Source organism: Diabrotica virgifera, chromosome 8, assembly GCF_917563875.1.
Source record: "Diabrotica virgifera virgifera chromosome 8, PGI_DIABVI_V3a".
NCBI lineage: Eukaryota > Metazoa > Arthropoda > Insecta > Coleoptera > Chrysomelidae > Diabrotica > Diabrotica virgifera.
In genome coordinates this window covers 165726903-165742900 of record NC_065450.1, presented here as the reverse complement: position 1 = coordinate 165742900, position 15998 = coordinate 165726903, and positions in this window count along the sequence as shown.

Genomic DNA, 15998 nt, shown 5'->3' with positions numbered 1-15998 from the left:
ACCCTGTATTTTTGTATTGTAATGAGATGATATTTAATAGTACTTTTTTATTTCTTAAGCATTCCCTATACCTAACTACTTTAATTTGTAAGTTATTCGTAGTTCTTTAAGCCAAACATTAATTGCAACAAAAATTAGTGAAATTTTATTAGGTTTGCCGTGAAAATATTCAATCATACATAATTTTTTGCAAATAAATACATGTTAATATAGAATGATGCTTAATTTATTAATATTGGATGAGACACCAAAATTCGTACTGTTAAGATTGTTGGTGCATAAAATATTAATAAAAACAAACCATATTCTACCTAGTTGGCTATGGCTTTGACACTAAACTTGATTAAACATTAGACATTGTATTATTTTTATAGTTCCAGTTGCTTTGTTACCATTACTAATATAAATTTTTGTAATGGGCAACTGATTAGTAAAGTTTTTGTTCTAGGAGAGTATAACAAAAATGTACTACTAGCAATAAGAATTTATCATCTGCAACTTCCTGATAGACGCCAACCAAGAAGAGACACTTTTCAAAGTTTACTAGAATCATTTCGACGTACTAGACACTTAGATTATGAGAACGTTCTTACTAATATGCAGATTCTCAGTGACACTAACATTTAATTCATTTTAATCATTTACAATAGTTTTTGTTCAATCAGATTTCTCGTAATCTAAATGTACAGTTCGTTGAAACCGCTCTAGTAAATTTTGAAAAGTTTCTCTTTTTGGTTGTCATCTATCATGGAATTTCTGATGATAAATTCTTATTGCTAGTAGTACATTTTTATTTGTTATACTCTAGAACAAAAAACATATGAATCAGTTCCTCACTATTCATAAAAATTCATATTAATAATGGTAGCAAAGCAACTGGAACTTCAAAAATAGTAGAATGTTTAAGCAAAGCAAATGTTTAAGCATATTTATTGTCAAAGTCATAGCCAACTAGATAGAATATTGCATGTTTTTGTTTATATTAAACACACCAACAATCTTAACTACGTAGGTATTTTGATATTATATCAACCAGTATGTATTAATAAATTGGACCGCGTTATGTAATAGCGGATTAAGCGCCAAAATGTAATTTTGAGATAAATCGGTTTAAATATTTTAAATTTGTTTTTGGTACTATTTCTAAAATATAGTACTGACATGTTTCATATTTAATATATTAATGAAAATGTAAATAGACTTTTACATGTGTTTAAAATTTTTTAAAAATAATTTATATTTGAAAAGTTATTCGATCAAATGTCGCTTAATACGTTAATGATTTTTTAAGATATGCATGAGTAAGGATCCGAACACCGGATTAAGCGACATATTTGGCGCTTAATCTGATGTTTCCTGACAAAGGATGTCTTTTAATTCGATATCTTAAACGTTAGTAGATATGTTATGTTTTGTAATAAAGAATTAACCGACTATTCATGGCGCTTGATTCGTTAATACACTTACAAAGATGCGGATTTTTGTTTATGACAATGGATTATGTACCATTATTGGCGTTTAGTTCGATATTATAAATCCTAGTGTGAGATTTTTTTAATAAAATAAAAAATGTCGCTTAATACAGGCAGTTAAAAACAGCTTTTTTTAAATTATTTTACAAAAAACATATTTTTATACATAGATTTGCACCCTAGCTGCAAGATGGCACTATTATCTCGATTTTGGACTTTTGGCGGTTAATCCGTTATTACATAACGCGGTCCAATTAAGGGTCAGTCGAGATTAATATGTGTTTATTTTCGAAAAATTATTTATGATTGAATATTTTCACGGCAAACGTAATAAAATTTCACGTATTTTTTGTTGCCATTAATGTTTGGCTTAAGGAACTACGAATAACTTACAAACTAAAGCAGTTAGGTATAGGGAATGCTTAAGAAATATAAAAGTACTATAAAATATCATTTCATTACAATACAAAAGTACAGGGTGTTCCATTTAAGAAAACTCAGAAAATACTCATTCCGAGTTTCGACCAACCCTGTATACTTAAATTAAACATTTCGCTATATTATTAATGTTTAATAATAATAGACTATATTAAAAATAACTTGAACATAAATGGAGTTTTTGATATCAAATCAGTACAATTCTACAGGGTGTGAAATTTGCTACAAAATTTATAAAAAACCGTAATTATCTTTTAAACTACCCTGTATAATATTACAAAACCTCATATTTTAGAAAGAAAACATCGAGCAGAATTCAAAAATGTAAAAATATACAGGGTGTCCCATTTAAAAAACGAAGTAACTATCAACTTCCGGTATAACCGGAAGTAGCAAAGAGACCAAAATATTTTCATTAAATAGTTCATAACTCAAAACTCCTGTATTCCAATTTTCATGATTCTCCTACTTTTAGTTCTCGAGATATTTCTAATAGGCCCTTTATCTGCCTCACCCTGTATAGCTCCGTATATACTCTTAGAGTATTCGGAGAGTATATTCGTTGGTATTACACTTTACAGTTCTAAAGTCTTCATCGCTGTCTTGGTCTATTACAGGTATAACATCTGTATTGCCAAAGAGTTTTGTAAGATATTCTGCTGGATTGATGATTTTTGTAAAATATCTTCCATGCGATAAATATTATATTATGGCAGCTACATGCGAACAACAGCCTATGGTTATGTTGCCGTTTCCGCAACTCACATCTACAACAGTATCTATCGTTTAATGTTTTCCAAACCATCTTCGTTTTGCTCATAATGCGAATAGTCCATGCTGTATGCTTGTCCCCATTAGGTAAATTATTCCGATTAATTTTTTTGCACAAACTTACTCAAAAACAGGTCCTTATAACAAATCCACAAGGTGCTAGGCAGTACCGCGGTCGGAAAATTGTTTAAACAATTTTTTAAACGAATTCAAAAAATAAATTTTTTCACTTAGGACAAATTTGTTTTAGATTCTCTGGATCAACCTGCGCAAAAAAGGTCTCTTGTGATTTTTCTATAAAATTGACTGCTGTCGAGTTACATGCAATTTAAAATTTGACAAACGCGAAAATAGCCATTTTCAACTCGATTAAAAATTATTATTATGAAAGTCATAAAGTGACCAACTCAAAGTTTATGTATTGGTTATAAAGGGTTTTATGTATTGTACACTCGACCTACGGGTCTATAAAAAATAGATATGTTTTGTAGAAGCCTCATAAAATTTTTAAATTAATTGCAACTTAACTAAACAAAAAAAAAAAAAAATTGAAAAATTGACGTTTTTGTGGGGGCAGGGGAGGGGGTGGTGGGCTAAAAATGCGATTAGTCTTATTTTTTAATCACATATAACGTAAAAAAATGAAAAAAATATTCAGGCTTTATCGATCTCAAAAAATATCATTAAGCCCGCAAAAACCCTCACATAACTTAAAAAAACATGGCTTTGGGGGGTTTAAAGGTGTTTTGCCCAATTTTTGATAATCCTAAAATACTCAGTTATTTCAAATTATACATAATCTATTAAAAAAACCTTCAGTTGATCTATGTTGCAGTCTATAAAATGGAGGAAATCCCTAAAAACCCCCTAAAAATACAGTTTTCCTGATTTTTCAAGATGGCGCACCTGACGGAAAAATCTGAAAAAAATCAGAGAGATAGCTTTTGATACAATACATAAAATGCAAAAAAAACTGGACCTGCAGCCCCCTCCAACAAAAGTTATAGGTTTTAAAAAAGTTAGAAAAAAATTTGAGGTCATGTACACTCGACCTACGGGTCCATAAAAAATAGACATTTTGTAAAAGCCTTAGCTACACGTGTGAATTTTTTTAATTTTTTAAATCAATTGCAACCCAACTAAAAAAAATTAAATCTAAAAATCTACGTTTTTGGCTGTGGGGGGGGAGGGGCAAGGGGGGTGACGAGCTAAAAATCCGCGCTATCTCATTTTTTAGTTGCATAGAACGTAAAAAAATAATAAAATTGAATTCTGGGAGTGAGGGCATTTTGCCTATCTTAACGGGGGGTACCCTTTCTAGCGGAACCGGCCATCTTGAAGGTCTGTGGATGACTCATAAGTTTTTGTCAAAGAGGTAGAAGGTGTTTGTCTATTGGATCAGCTGTGTGCATAGACGTACCATCTGGTAAAGCTCCTGTATATGCAATCAATTAACCGAAGTTATTAGTATAATAAAATGTTATTTAACTGACTTTTCAACAAAATATTATATTAATACGTATTTTCTCTTGATCTATAGCTGTTTGTTTAACATCAAAGATGCAATAAAATCGTTAAGAATTTCTTTTCTTCCCTCTTTCAAAGGTACGTCACTGGAGATAGAAAGCAAATCTGACAGCTGATCGCCATTTGCAACCTCCTTCCTGGCCCGAAGTCATTTCGCATTGTACTCCTTCCTGGTTTATTTTATATTCTAAGTCAAAAACAATAATTTTTATACACATAGGCGCGAAATGTTGCCAAGTCAGTGACGTTCGATTCCTTGTTATAAAAAAAAACGATTTTTTAGTAGTTCCAATGTGACACAAAATCTAGGCACGGGATAAAAAAGTTTATTTGAAGAAAGTGTATTTTTTGTCTTTCTTAATGGCGGTACAGGCTCCTTTTTCAATATTTTATTTAGTGATAGAGTAATTTCCACATACTAATGATTCAGTCAATTTGTACTCTACGAGCTCTCTAGTGGGAAAGTTTTGGGGTAGTTCTGATTTCTTCCATTATATATGGATTTTGGGCTGCTGAATCCGAATATGATGTTTGCGGATAAAATTTCTTGCCGGAACATTGAAGAAATCGCGAAAAAATCGAAAAATTTCAGCTTTTTCCGCTTTTTTGCTTAAATCGCGAAAAATATTAACTTTTGGTAAATGGTCTGTTAACAAAAATTAAAGTACTTAAAATTATCTACAAATATCACTATTTACTTTTTTTTCAGACCAACCGTTCGGTCTAAAGTGCAAGTTGAAAATTGCCAATTTTTAACGGTCTCGGCCAAACCCACTTTATACATTCCAAAACTTTAGTTTTTATTAGAATGCTGTCATTTGATAAATTTCTCCTAGTTTTCTGTACAAATAATAAATGTTAGTTCATAATATGAATATGGTATGTCTCTTCTCACAGCTTCCATGAATCCATTCCATCCTAAAATACCGAGAATGTCTCTGCTTTTCCCTTAGAACCACAGAAGATCAGGCACAGATGGAGTCACAGTTTCAGTTGGTGTGAACATTCCCTTCGGATCTTGATTTCTGATAAACCTTGAGGTTTTGTCCTTTCAAAATTTATTAGTTGAACAACTCTCTGACTTCCATAAACCTCAGGTGCGGGTTTAGTTTTTAGCCGAGGAATGGATTGGTTAGGAGCTATTGCATGTTTTGGTGCAATACAAGAAATGCCACCCATGAAGAAAAAAGTGTGGTATTCGTCGATTTCCCTTTCTGTCCCATCTCTTCATATATATGTTTTTGAAAAAGTGGGTCTGTATTCCCAGCAGCCGTATATATACGTTCAAGGTGTTATGGTCTCAATTTACCAAAGTCGAAAATATGCGTTGCTTATAAAATTTTAGACTCATTGGTGTCCCAATGCCCTAGAAATATGTCCAAAAATGTTAGATTATTGTTCCCAAAGCCTCAAAATGTTGGCACCTAAGACAGGTCATGCGGAATATGCTATATTGTAGCACTGGTGGCAACGCTTATAGGTAGCTGCTAGAAGGTGAAGCGTTTGTAATAATAATAATAATAATAATAATAATAATAGCTTTATTGCCCAACAGTTTCCCATTTATAGGACAAATACAGAAAAAAAAATCACATAATTCATTAGTATAACATCTACAAAGTAATAGTAGAGACCTAATCTAAGTAAAGAGAAGCCATTTTTAACAAATCATTAAGTGAGCACGAAAAAATATCACAATGATTGCAAATACTATTATAATTCTTACACATGACAAAAAGAGGCGATTTAACTAATATATTTGTTCTTGCTCTTGGACACTTAAATAAAACGTTTGATCTAGATCTAACTCGAGGAACGTTGAAATTAATTTGTGCTAATAAATCACTACAGTCAATACTGTTATGTAATAATTTATACAAAAATGTTAATGAACTAATTTCTCTCCTTAATTCTAAACTAACCATGTCAACTCTACAACATAATGTATTATTATCACATCCACGGTTAGGATAGATTCCATCAATTTTAAATATCAGATATTTTATAAGTTTTCTCTGTACTTTTTCAATATCTTTTGTATAACAATTATATATAGGATACCAAACTAAACTGCAATATTCTAATTTTGGACGTACTAGAGAATAGTATAATAATTTTATTGGTGTTATGTTGGTGAAGTTTCTGCAATTCCTAATAATGAAACCGTACATTCTCATAGCTTCAGAAACTTTTTGTTCAATATGCAAATTGAAAGTTAACTTGCAGTCAAAAATGACACCTAAGTCTTTGAGGCTATTACATTTTTCCAAAACAGAGTTCTGAATTATATAGTTAAAGTTAATTGTCGTCAATTTCCTGCAAAAACTCACTACTTTACATTTTGCAGAATTTAATAGTAGTTTGTTATTAGTACACCATGTATCAATAGCAGTTAAGTTACGCTGAAGTTCTAAACAATCGCCAATAGTGTCGATCTTACAGAAAATTTTCAAGTCGTCCGCAAAACACAATTTTTTACAGTTAATTTCTTGAAACAAATCATTAATATAAAGTAAAAATAATAACGGTCCTAGATTGGAGCCTTGCGGAACACCAGACTTAGACAGAATTAAATCTGACTTAAAGCCATTATAGAATACATACTGTCTCCTTCCTATTAAATAACTACCAAATAATTTAATTAAATTAACAGAAAATCCTAAATTTGATAACTTGGATAATAAATACGGATGAACCACCTTATCAAATGCCTTCGAGAAATCTGTATATACGACATCAATTTGTCCTTGTTCATCTAATACTTCAGAAATAAATTGTGTCATCACTACCAGGTTTGTGACGGTAGATCGTTTATCTATGAATCCGTGTTGAAAAGGTGCAATATAGCCGCGAACACACGGATATATACGATTATACAGAACAATCTCGAAAATCTTTGAGAAGTTACACAACAGAGAGACAGGTCTGTAATTAGATATATCAGATTTAACTCCATTTTTAAATATAGGACATACTTTTGACTCTTTCCATATTTCAGGATATTTTCCAGTTTCCAAAGACAAGTTAAACAGTTTTTGAAGCGGTTTGACAAATATTCGTGTACAATCTTTAACTAGAAATGCTGGAATCTTATCTGGACCAGTCGTCATTTTATTTTTTAATCTTTTAAAAGCTTCCAGAATTTCATTTTCTTCAAATTTCAAAAAATTAATGGTTGGTAAATTAAAACCCTGAACGCTGATGTCCTCTGGTTCATTATTGTCAGTAGATACATATACTTTTTCAAAAAATGTTTTAAAAGCGTTGACAATATCCTGGGGATTATCAAAAGTATTTCCCTCATAGCACATTTCACCTGGAATTCGCGATGACTTATTTTTAGTATGTACATAAGACCAAAATGATTTTGTTTCAATGAATGTCTTGAATGTTTTCAATGTAATTGTTATATGCAGTTTTAATTTGCTGTTTAATAACTTTGCGCAATCTTTTAAATTCTATGTGATATATTTCGTTTCCTGTTTTTCTATACTTTTGACGGTTTTTGGCTTTGAGTTTAATATTTTTAATAATATCTGAGTGATACCAATTTGGATACTTATGTTTATAATTTTTGTATACCGGAACATATCTATCAACTATTGTATACAATATATTATAAAATTGCTTTAATGCTATATTTACATCATCGTAATTATCTAAAAAGTCCCAATTAGTTTGTAATAGTTCAGAATACAGAGAAGTGAAATTTGCTTTCCGAAAATTATACATTTTCGAATTAGAATTTGGTAAAAACCTAATTTCCTTTTTTCCCAAATTATTAATCTTTATCATAAGTGCAGGATGATGACCATCTTCTTTAACCAGTGAAGAATTATCATGAATAATATCACATTTCTCTGATGACATTACTAAATCCAACAAACGACCTAAGTTATTAGGCACATCATTGTATTGAACTAAATTAAATAAACTTAAAAAATCTAATACAGTTGATGTTTTTTTATCTAATCTGCTTTGATCTACAAACTTGGGTACATTGAAGTCACCTAATATAACAATGGTTTCATTAAATATATCCAGTTGTTCTAAACATTCAAAAAAGTATTCGAAGTCTTCAGAACTTAACTTATCAATAATATAAAGAACTAAAACATAAAATTTTCTATAACCAACACAACATTTTACAGCTAACATATCGATTAGGGGAAACTGTAGATCGTATGTGGATACATCGATAACAGACGATTTAATCTCCGTCTTCAGCGCTAATAAGACGCCTCCCCCAGTGGTTTTATCTACAACATCAAATTTTCGATCCTTTCTATACACATCGTATTGATCAGGAAACAACTCTAGACTGGACACATCCTTGTTCAACCAGGTCTCACTTAAAGCAATAATGTCATATTCACCCTCACTTACACTAGTATAAAACTCTGAAACTTTAGAGTTAAGACCACGTACATTAAGTTCACATCCTACAACACTGTCGGGCTCTATTGGTTTAAAGGCACTACCTTGGGTATACCATTCATATACTTGATTTTGAAAGATCCATTTCCACTCGCATTCATGTTGTTTAGTTCAACCTTTACATTGTTGTAATAATTAATTTGATTTCTAGTTCGATCAAATGACATTGACACATTTTTGTAGTTCCCATTTCTTAGAAATTTAGCTTGCCGTATTAAAGCAAATACATCATTTTCATCATCTAATATGACCTTAATTGGTCGAATTCGCCCTTGGTTAACTTGCCCAAGTCTGAAGAGCTTAATGTTGGCAGTATTCACATTAGGACTTACGCTTGAGATTATTTTTTGAACTTCAGACTTATCGCTAATCTTACGATGATCCTCAGATAGTTGTTGATCCTGTTCCGGCACACCAAAGAAAATAACATTTCGTTTTCTTTTATTTCGTTCGTTGATTTCTTGTATTATTTCTTCCATTTCTAGTGGGTTCGAAGAATATTTCAAAATCTGGTTATCATTTTTTAGGGCTTGTATTTCAGCCTGAAGTGAGAGAATTAATGATTTTAAGTCCTTAATCTGATTACCAATTTGTCTACAATTTATGCAAGACCAGTCACATCCCTTCTCTTCATCATTAATCAGTTCAAGCTCATTTGCACTAATGTTAACACAAGTATGTCTAAATACTTTAGTACACACCGAGCATTTTAACATTAAATTTGGTTTGTATGATTTGCTGCAGCAAGAACATATTAAATTTGACGGCATATTTCCGAAAATACAGCTAACCATACGCTTATGTTCCTCCAAATACTTTAAAAAACAACAAGAAAAGCCACAGAAAGCCATTGTAGCCACAGAAAAGACCAGAAAAAAAAGGAGCGAATCGAGATACATGTGTGCAAGATGCGGAGTTGGCCTTTGCGTAATGTCATCTTTTGAGGAGTACCACACAAAAAAAACTTCTAATGTTAATTTACATTACATTATTTTTTCTAAGTTAGTTACATTTTTTCAAGTTGGTTTTGCTCTCTAATGAGTACTTTTGAAAAGAACACGTTTAAGTTGGTTAAAAAAAAACTCATTAAAAAACATGTTTTGGTCATTTATTTGTTTATTTATATGCGACGTATATATAAGGCAATGGGACTCTAACCATGAAAAAACCTTTGGGATTGAGGGACCAACATGCAAATTAAGGGCTGGTATAGAAAGGGTTAAAATTAGCGTTTTCGTACACCTGTTGTGTAAAGCACGGCTGGTCAATTTTCTGCGGATCGCCTGCGATTGCTGACACTTCCACATAAGCAACGCGCTTGGTCAAAGTCTTGTAGCGGCAGTAAGGCCCAGATAGTTGGTCTCACCATTCCTTGCAGGGTTGGCCGTTTTCTCTACAAAAAGTACGGCTCAAGAAAGTAGGTTGATGTAGTTTCCTATTTGGGTTTTTTTTTCATCCTATATAGAAGCTGTTCGCCTGGAAGTGTCAGCATTCGCAGGCGATCCGCAGAAAATTGACCTGCCGTGCTTTTCACAGCAGGTGTACGATAACGCTGATTTTAACGTACATATAATCGACGAATACCACACTCTTCACGTCATATGTGGCATTTCTTGTATTGCAGCAAAACATGCAGTAGCTCCTAAGCAATCCATTCCTCGGATAAAAAAGAAACCTGCGCCTGAGGTTTATGGAAGTCAGGGAGCTGTTCAACTAATGCATTTTAAAAGGACATAACCTCAAGGTTTATCAGAAATCAAGATAACAGATCCGAAGGAAATGTTCACACCAACTGAAACTGTGACTCCATCTGTGCCTAATCTTCTGTGGCTCTAAGGAAAAAGCAGAGACATTCCCAGCCTCTTAGGACGCAATGGACTCATGGAAGCTGTCACAAGGGACATACCGTACCTATGAACTAACATTTATTATTTGTACAGAAAACTAGGAAAAATCTATCAAATGACAGCATTATAATAAAAAATAAAGTTTTGGAATGTAAAAAGTGGGTTTTGCCGAGACTGTTAAAAATTGGCAATTTTCAACTTGTACTTTAGACCGAACGGTTCGTCTGCAAAAAAAGTAAATACATAGTGATATTTGTAGATAATTTTAATTACTTTAATTTCTGTTAACAGACCATTTACTAAAAGTTAATAGTTTTCGAGATTTGAGCAAAAAAGTGGAAAAAAGCAGAAATTTTTCGCTTTTTTCGCGATTTTTTCAATGTTCCGGCAAGAAATTTTGTCCGCAAACCTCATATTCGGATTCAGCAGCCCAAAATCCATATATAATGAAAGAAATCATATCCATAACATATTTCTGAAATTGGGCTCTGTACCGCCATTGTTTATTATATTACGAATATGTGTGCCAAATATCTCGAAAAAATATTCAAAATTAGAGCCACAATCTTGGAACGCGTTTGTTGCTACCTGTTGATCGCTACTGTTTGCTCTTAAGCAGAATTATGAAAATAATTCTGGGTATCGGACGCTCGGTAGCGATATCCATTAAACTTCTCATGAAACCACTTTTTGGTAACATCCTTAATCTCTGCCTTTTACAATTAGTATAGTATAGTTGATCCAAAAGATGGCATAACCCAGACATCCAAAGTGAAAGTTATCCTTCAACACCAAATTGTTCTATATGGTCCACACAATGTCCAGAAAAAAGTCACACCATTTTGAACGTCGGGTTTGGGGGGGAGAGGAGGGAGAAATCGGTAAATTCGTAGTTTTTTAAGTTTTTGGCCAATATTTCTAAAACTATGCGGTTTAGCATGAACAACCTTTCTAAAATGAATGGTTAAAAAGTTACGGAGGTAGTATAGTACAACTGGTCCAAAAAAAGGCCTAACCCAACAATCCAAAGTAAAAGTTTTCCTCCAACACCAAAATGTTCTATATGGTCCACATACTGTTCAGTAAAAAGTTACACCATTTTGAGCGTCCGGTTTGGGAGGGAGATGGGAGAGGAGCCGGTAAATTAGTAGTTTTTTTTAAGTTTTTCGTCAATATTTCTAAAACCATGCTTTAGCGTAAACAATGTTATATACAAAAATATTCTACATGAAATTTAAAACAAAAAATGTTCTATACATAATTGTTATAAAATCAACGGTTCCAGAGTTACGGAGGGTGAAAGTCGAGGTTTTCGATACTTTTTATATTTTTTGGGCAATATTTATGATATAACTATACCAAAAACCCAGACATCCAAAGTGAAAGTTATCCTTCAACACCAAATTGTTCTATATAGTCCACATAATGTTCAGAAAAAAGTCACACCTTTTGGAGCGTAGGGTTTGGGGGGGGGAGAGGAGGGAGAAATCGGTAAATATAAAAAGTATCGAAAACCTCCACTTCTCACCCTCCGTAACTCTGGAACCGTTGATTTTATAACAATTATGTATAGAACCTTTTTTGTTTTAAATTTTATGTAGAATATTTTTCTATAGAACATTACTTACGCTAAAGCATAGTTTTAGAAATATTGAAGAAAAACGTAAAAAAACTACTAATTTACCGACTTCTCCCCCATCTCCCCCTAAACCGGACGCTTAAAATGGTGTAACTTTTTACTGAACAATATGTGGACCATATAGAACAATTTGGTGTTGAAGGAAAACTTTTACTTTGGAAGTCTGGGTTAGGCCTTTTTTTGGACCAATTATACTATACTACCTCCGTAACTTTGGAACCGTTCATTTTAGAAGGGTTATGCATAGGGCCTTTTTTATTTCAAATTTAATGTAGAACAATTTTGTGTAGAAGGTTGTTCATGCTAAACCGCTTAGTTTTAGAAATATTGACGAAAAACGTAAAAAACTACGAATTTGCAGATTTCTCCCCCCTCTCCCCACCAAACCCGACGCTCAAAATGGTGTCTTTTTTCTGAACATTATGTGGCCCATATAGAATCATTTGGTGTTGGAGGATAACTTTCACTTTGGATGTCTAAGTGTGGGTCTAACTATACCATACTAAATTTCTAAGGCAAGGAGACGACGAATTAATATTTAGTTTAAGTAATTTTAACGACTTAAGAGCATACAGTTACGCGTCATCAATAACTTTTTCAAAAGTTCTGCCAAACTTTGGCAACAGTTGCAATATTTGACATTATCTAAGATCATTATTTTGACAATATACTTATAGGTGCGCTAAAAGCAAGTAGTAGAAAACAATAATTTTATTATTAGTAAATAAATATTTATAAAAATAAACCAAAATGGGTGAAAATTGTATGTTAACATAGGTATTTGTACGAAATAATAATAAAACAATTGATTCAGTCAATTTGTACTCTACGAGCTCCCTAGTGGGAAAGTTTTGGGGTAGTTCTGATTTCTTTCATTATATATGGACTTTGGGCTGCTGAATCCGAATATGAGGTTTGCTGACAAAATTTCTTGCCGGAACATTTAAAAAATCGCGAGAAAATCGGAAAATTTCAGCTTTTTTCGCTTTTTTGCTCAAATATTGAAAACTATTAACTTTTAGTAAATGGTCAGTCAACAGAAATTAAAGTACTTAAAATTATCTACAAATATCACTATTTATTTTTTTTTCAGACAAACCGTTCGGTCTAAAGTGCAAGTTGAAAATAGCCAATTTTTAACGGTCTCGGCAAAACCCACTTTTTACATTCCAAAACTTTAGTTTTTATTAGAATGCTGTCATTTGATAAATTTTTCCTAGTTTTCTGTACAAATAATAAATGTTAGTTCATAATATGAATATGGCATGTCTCTTCTCACAGCTTCCATGAATCCATTTCATCCTAAAATACCGAGAATGTCTCTGCTTTTCCCTTAGATCCACAGAAGATCAGGCACAGATGGAGTCACAGTTTCAGTTGGTGTGAACATTCCCTTCGGACCTTGATTTCTGATAAACCTTAAGGTTTTGTCCTTTCAAAATGTATTACTTGAATAGCTCTCTGACTTCCATAAACCTCAGGTGCGGGTTTAGTTTTTAGCCGAGGAATGGATTGGTTAGGAGCTATTGCATGTTTTGGGGCAATACAATAAATGCCACCCATGACGTAAAAAGTGTGGTATCCGTCGATTGTATGTACGTTAACCCTTTCTGTCCCAACGCTGCATATATGTTTTTGAAAAAGTGGGTCTGTATTCCCAGCCGCCGTATATGCCGTATATATACGTTCAAGGTGTTATGGTCTCAATTTACCAAAGCCGAAAATATGCGTTGCTTATAAAATTTTAGACTCACTGGTGTCCCAATGCCGTAGAAATATGTCCGAAAATGTTAGATTATTGTTCCCAAAGCCTCAATATGTTGGCACCTAAGACAGGTCATGCGGACGCATTGCCGTATATATTTGTTTACATATTTTAGATATATGCTATATTGTAGCACTGGTGGCAACGCTTATAGGTAGCTGCTAGAAGGTGAAGCGTTTGTAGCCACAGAAAAGACCAGAAAAAAAAAGAAGCGAATCGAGATACATGTGTGCAAGATGCGGAGTCGGCCTTTGCGTAGTGTCATGTTTTGAGGAGTACCACACAAAAGAAAACTTTTAATGTTAATTTACATTACATTATTTTTTTTTAAGTTAGGTACATTTTTTCAAGTTGGTTTTGCTCTCTGATGAGTGCTTTTGAAAAGAAAACGTTTAAGTTGGTTAAAAAAACTCATTAAAAAACATGTTTTGGTCATTTATTTGTTTATTTATATGCGACGTATATATTAAGGCAATGGGACTCTAATCATGAAAAAATCTTTGGAATTGAGGGACCAACATGCAAATTAAGGCCTGGCATAGAAAGGGTTAAAATCAGCGTTTTCGTACACCTGTTGTGTAAAGCACGGCTGGTCAATTTTCTGCGGATCGCCTGCGATTGCTGACACTTCCACATAAGCAACGCGCTTGGTCAAAGTCTTGTAGCTGCAGTAAGGCCCAGATAGTTGGTCTCACCATTCCTTGCAGGGTTGGACGTTTTCTCTACAAAAAGTAGGGCTCAAGAAAATAGGTTGATGTAGTTTCCTCTTTGGGGTTTTGTTCATCTTATACAGAAGCTGTTCGCCTGAAAGTGTCAGCATTCGCAGGCGATCCGCAGAAAATTGACCTGCCGTGCTTTACACAGCAGGTGTACGATATCGCTGATTTTAAAGTACATAAAATCGACGAATACCACACTTTTCACGTCATATGTGGCATTTCTTGTATTGGACCAAAACATGCAGTAGCCCCTAAACAATCCATTCCTCGGATAAAAAAGAAACCCGCGCCTGAGGTTTATGGAAGTCAGGGAGCTGTTCAACTAATTCATTTTAAAAGGACAAAACCTCAAGGTTTATCAGAAATCAATATAACAGATCCGAAGGAAATGTTCACACCAACTGAAACTGTGACTCCATCTGTGCTTGATCTTCTGTGGTTCTAAGGGAAAGGCAGAGACATTTCCGGCCTCTTAGGACGGAATGGACTCATGGAAGCTGTCACGAGAGACATAGCATACTTATGAACTAACATTTATTATTTGTACAGAAAACTAGGAGAAATCTATAAAATGATAGCATTCTAATAAAAAATAAAATTTTGGAATGTAAAAAGTGGGTTTTGCCGAGACCGTTAAAAATTGGCAATTTTCAACTTGTACATTAGACCGAATGGTTCGTCTAAAAAAAAGTAAATAGTGATATTTGTAGATAATTTTAAGTACTTTAATTTCTGTTAGCAGACCATTTACTAAAAGTTAATACTTTTCGAGATTTGAGCAAAAAAGCGGAAAAAAGCTGAAATTTTTCGCTTTTTTCGCGATTTTTTCAATGTTCCGGCAAGAAATTTTGTCTGCAAACCTCATATTCGGACTCACCAGCCCAAAATTCATATATAGTGAAAGAAATCAGAACTACCCCAAAACTTTCCTAGTCAAAACACAATTTTATTGAATCAAATAATAAACATTTCGTTGTGAAGCGAAACAAGAGCCATCTTATTTTGCTTAGCTCATAGAGCGCCAAAAGCACTCCAACTAGTTTCAACCCTTTTTTAAAATAGAACTTTAAAGGAACTTTTCCATTTTTTTTAAACTATTGATAATATTTTTAGAATAAGAAATCCTCCTAAAACTTTATATACTCATATAGAATTCAAAATATGTTTACGTAAATATACTTACCTATAAGTAAAACTCACAATTAACGATGATCTATTTTTTCAAATAGTCCAACAACTTAGTTCTATTACATAAAAATATAATAAACTTATTATAAAATAAACACTACTTCCCTATGGATTAACACTAACGAATTCTTAAAATAATACACTACTGCACTGAATAGATATCGATATAGATAACAGAACAGATAAGATAATCGT